Below are 5,697 nucleotides of genomic sequence, written 5' to 3'. Positions count from 1 at the left end.
AAACAAGATTATTTAGCTCATGAATGGACACTCAAGGTTCAGGAACCATATTCCAGTGAGATTACAACATGATCGTGATCAGGCTCTTAAACAGTGGCTGTCCATAGATTTCTCCTTGTTCTTGTCTGCTTTCAGATGGCCTTGACCTGCTTCATTCTTCCTCCTTGTAAACACAATGGCACTCAATCACAAGGCCTTCAATTTAACGATCTTTTTCCCCACCCAAATGCACCACTTTGAGACACCACGAGGTGTTTTCACTTAACACTTTAATAATACAACCAAGTCCCAACACATGAACATTTGGGGAAGACCCACTTACTGATGACTAAAATCAAATTCCAAAATGTTAACTGTCAGGGGACAAACCATACCTGGACTATATCAACCAGTTAAGGTGATGATATAGAAAATAAAACTATGTGTTAAGAATTATATGTGTGATGACTTATTGACTGAACTAATATGTAGTGTATTCATGCTGGGAACATTACTTTTGTGTGGTGCAAAGCATGCAGTAATAAGATGTAAATAAAAAATGAATTAAAAAGTATTTAAAAAGAAAATAATTATGAAAGTATAAGTAAAAATCTGTAGTCTCTGAACATACTATAACATAATTTAAGTGTTCTTAGTTGCCAAGTGTACTTTTTTTCATAAGAATAATACATGGAGCCAACCCAAATATCCACATATAGATGAATGGAATGAAAAAGTGTAGCACATATACTCTGTGAAATACTATTCAACCATAAACAAAAGACTGGCATTTGATAAAAAGTGGACAAACATGGAAGATTTATTGCTGAGTGAGGAAAGTCAGGTTATGAGATAGAGACATTGTATGTTTCCACTTAACATATACTGATTGTCTGCACTCTATGGTAGAGATTGAAAGACTGGAGGGCATAAAAGCATTGTAAATTGTTATGGATACTAGGGACAAAGTGGAAGGAGAATGGGAGAGGGGAAGAGTGTAGAGAAGGAAATTTCAGAGGAAAAAGTAGAAAGGTAAAACATTTGTGGGACACAGAAATGGTTAATTATCTGTTGACAATGACATGTATAATATTCTCAACTGAAATGGTCTGAGGTGTATTTCATGCTGGATGAAATCTCTTTACAATCTAAATTATGTATAATGATCCAATGTATGAAGAAGAAAGAAAAAGAAGGAGAAGAGAAGGAGAAGAAGAAAAGTAGTATAACAGTTGGGGCAGGCAGGTATTGTGGTGGTTACGGTGATGGATTCCCACATGGCTGGCAACAATTATTAAAGTGTTAAGCATCCTGGAGCTGGACGTTTGCTTTCTCACTCTCTCTCTCAGGTCAAATTATAAATAAATAAATAAATAAATAAATAAATAAATAAATAAATAAATCTAAAAAACAAATTTAAAAATAAGACTAGTACAACTATTAAGTATTTCTTCAGTAAAATTTAAGAAAAATGAAAACAGTTTAATGATACAAGCTGCCTGAGAAGAATATTTCTTTAAAACGAATAGTTACTGAGATTTCACGCACCAGAAATTCATGTTTTTCTGTGAAACAAATGAGAATTTCCAAACATTTCTAATCCAATGTTGGAAATAATGTTGAGAAAGTAGGAAAATAACAATGAACAAAATTGTTAGACAAAAGAAAAAGACAAAAGTAAAGTGAGTTGCTTAAATAGTATAGAGAAGTGGAAATCAAAGAAATGTAAACTACAGAAAATGACTAGAAGGAGTAAATTGTTCTGTCACAATTTACTGACCCAAGAATCACAATTTCTGGCTCCAAGGCTTTAAACCTTATTTATATCTCAGTATAATTGACTCTTCCATAGTTTCCCTCCCAGAGTGTCTTTCAAAGCTCTCTTTATGTCTCTATTCCTCAGACTGTAGGTGAAGGGATTCAGCATGGGGGTGACCACAGTGTACATCACTGAGGCCGTTGCACTTGATTGTGAGCTGTGGGCAGCAGAACTAAGATACACTCCTATGATTGTACAGTAAAACAAGGAGACAACTGAAAGGTGAAAGGCACAGGTAGAAAATGCTTTATACTTCCCACAAGCTGATGGGATTGCACATATGGAGGAAACAATTTTACATTAAGAGTAAAGGATCCCAGCAAGGGGACCACCAACCAACAGCACAGTTGCAAAATAGATGACCATGTCATTAAAAAAGGTGTCAGAGCAAGCAACGTGGACCACCAGACAATGCCAGAGACCAGAATTGACTGTCCACACAGCCAGGGGTTCATGATAGCCACATAATGTAAGGGGTGACAGATGGCCACAAACTGGTCATAGGTCATCACTGTCAGGAGAAAGTCATCCAGCCCTGAAAAAAATACTGTGAAGAACATCTGGGTGATGCAACCTGCATAAGTAATAACTTTGCTCTGTGTCTGGATGTTCACCATCATCTTTGGGATGCTCGTGGAGGTGTAACAGATGTCTATGAAGGAGAGAATAGAGAGGAAAAAGTACATTGGCTGTGTGCAGATGAGAGTCTGATATTGTGAGCAGGATGATGAACAGGTTTCCAGACACAGTGATTGCGTACATGGAAAAGAAAAGTCCAAATATGAGGGACTGCATTTCCAATTGTTCTGAAAATCCCCAAAGAAGAAATGTTGAAATTCTTGTATCATTTCCTGCATCCATGTGGTGGAGATGACTAAAACAAAGAGGAAAATAACAAGACAAATTTTCACACAGGTGGATATTACATCACTAAAATGCCACAATTTGTATTTTATAATCAATACATTCATTTTTATCTAGGCGTATGAATGGGGTTGCCTTTTGAGGATTCCTTGTTCTATCTCATTATTTACTCCCATCCACCCTTAACCTCATCCACCACACATGGTCATTATTCCACAGTTTTTAAAATGTTGTTCTTTTTTTCCCATAGGGGTTGTGCACTCAACAGAGAAAAGAGAGAGAGAGAAAGAGAGAGAGAGAGGGTGGGGGAGAAAGTGAGAAATCACTGCCACAGAGGGATAGCCATGTAATACCCCTTCTCCTCCATTCTCCCCATTGTGAATTTCTATTTATTTTTGAGAGGTTTTTGCTATAGGGTGCGTGCGCTCACCAGACAAACAGAGAAACAGAGAGAAAGCGAGAAATCACCCCCCAGGGGGGATGGCCATGCCACAATCCCTTCTCCTCCACTCTCCTCTCAGGATCTTGGGCATGCATGCACATGCGCCCAGTGTGAGTTTTAAGCCACCGGGTCTGGGATGCGAACCGCGGTCGACTACATGGGAGTCCAGTGACATAGCCATTATGCTAACTGCTGGTCCCCCCATTGTGAATTTCAAGCCTCCAGGTCTGGGACTCAAAATGCCATGTTGGAATCCAGCACCTTAATTTCCATACCCCATGCTGATTCCAGCAACTGAACTATTGGAAACGTTAATATTCTCACTTATATAGTGGGGATAATGGTATCCATCCTTCTAAATTGGTCAACAAATATAATCCCAATACATATTTAAATAAACTTTAGTAGTTCTTTTCTAAATAAATATTTATCCCTGGTGAGAAGATGAAGCTGATATTTTTCTTCTGCCTCTCAAACATCTTCATTACTTCTCTACCACATAGTTCTCAGCCCCATAGCCCTATATCATTTTCCTTTTGTCTTCTCCAGCTATCCCAGACTGGTAGCTCTTCAGCTCAGTACTCACATTGACTCAGAGAGGGCTTTATGTATTGCAGAAATTATCACCCAAACTTCCTTCTTAATTCATCCTTTCTCTCCCATGACTCCCAGCTGGAGAATAAGGTAAAATTCTACAGCTTCAAACAGCAGACAACCACTATTCCAATCCTCCTTGAAAGTAACAACAAGTTCAACAATTTATTGTTCACCAAAATTAAATTAAAAAGAGAAGTCTATTCCTCCATGTTGTATACTGTAAGGATGTATAGTGATTAAATATAAATAAAAAATTTAAAAAATCTCTATGGAAGTCACGACTTCATTTTAAAAAAAAGAAGGTCCAACAGGTGGTGTAGTGGTTAAGGTGCTGGATTTCCATGTGGTCAACCACAGTTCGAGTCCTAGTGCTGGCAGCTTGTTGTGTCACTTTCCCTCTCTCTCTTTCTGTCTCTCTCTATCGTGAGTTTATGGGCCCTATAGCAAAATTACATAATCATAAATAAAATTAAGTAAATAATTATTTAAAAAGAGGAGTTTATTCCTAATGCAAAGTAATGATAAATATGTGAGACAATAAATAATCAAATCACACTCAGTCAGTGCACATTTTTTTTAAACTGTGCTCACCAGAGACAGAAAGAGAAAGAGAGAGAGAGAGAAAGAGAGAGAGAGAGAGAGAAGGAAAGTGAGAAATAACCCCCTCATGGGGATATGGCCATGCTCCAATTTCTTCTCCTTGGGAATTTGGGCACACATGCCTGATGTGCTTTTCTTTTTTAAAAATTTGTATATTTTTATTGTTATTCATTCATTAAATCACTATACATCATTTAGACTGTGAAAAGACTTTACCCAGCATGATAGATATATACCTCAGTCCAGCCCAGTTGAGACCACTGTACACATTCTTGTCAATGGATAATAAACCTTATCCATATCCCACAAGTGTCTTACCTCTACATTTCCCCCCAAAATTTCCTGCCTGATGTGCTTTTCAAGTCACTGGACCCAGGACTGGAACCATCCAGTCAGCCATATGAGATCCAGCTGCCTTAACCACCATTCCATCAGTTGGCCTTACATAGTCTCTTCTTTTATTACACATTGATATTCTTGCACTAAAAATTTACATTGCACTCCAAAATATGTACCACTCTAATACATTAATCAAAAAAAAAAAGTCTTAATTTTCTGTGACAAATTACTCTGTCTTACCCTTACACTGCCCCTTCTCATCCCACACAGATCTCCCAAACTTGAATTTGATTTTCAGCTTCAGGAAAAGTCAGGCTTTAATGTTTGCCTTTATATGCCCACTTCCCTCTGCTTAGAATCTCTCCCACTGGTTTATTTGAAATATTTTATCCGTTATCCATCTAAAGAACTTCATTTACTCTTTCAAGACTCCATGGTCAGCTCCTTCATTATTTTTTTTTTAATTCCCACAATTGAACACTTCTTGCATGCACTTCATTTAGATATAGGGACTCTAATGGTATTGCTTTTACTCAATGCCAAATCTTTTTTCTCTGATAGGCTGGGATTGTTTTAGCACAACTACATCATCCCTCTACCTCCAATTAGATCAACTGGGCCTAGGAGCTGAATAAATGCATTTTGTCTGAACAAATGAGAGACTGTGGTCTCACAGAAATGCATAATGATGTGAAAGGAAAGGAGAAAGGCATTAAAGTAGTGATGAAAAATATGCTAAAATGTAAAAAGAAGGTCAGTCCCTGCTAAGGAGGGAGAAGCAGCAGGAAGGAGGAATGAAGAGCCCAAGAGAGGAAGCAGGTTGTGGAGAGAATGAGTATCCAGCCTGGGTCTGGGGTGACCTCAGACTCAGGGCCGCACACTAAGAAAAAAAATTAGTTTTTTTTATTTGTTTGTTTGTTTTGTTTTGTTTTAATGGGGTGCGTGAGCTCACCAGAGAGACAGAGACAGAAAATGAGAAATCACCCCCCCGGAGGTATGGCTATGCTGCAATATGTTCTCCTCTAGTCTCCTCTCCAGATTTTGAGCATGCACGCAC

This window comes from Tupaia chinensis, unplaced genomic scaffold (genome assembly GCF_000334495.1).
Source record: "Tupaia chinensis unplaced genomic scaffold, TupChi_1.0 Scaffold150215_1, whole genome shotgun sequence".
Taxonomy (NCBI): domain Eukaryota; kingdom Metazoa; phylum Chordata; class Mammalia; order Scandentia; family Tupaiidae; genus Tupaia; species Tupaia belangeri.
Note: the sequence above shows the minus strand (reverse complement) of the source record.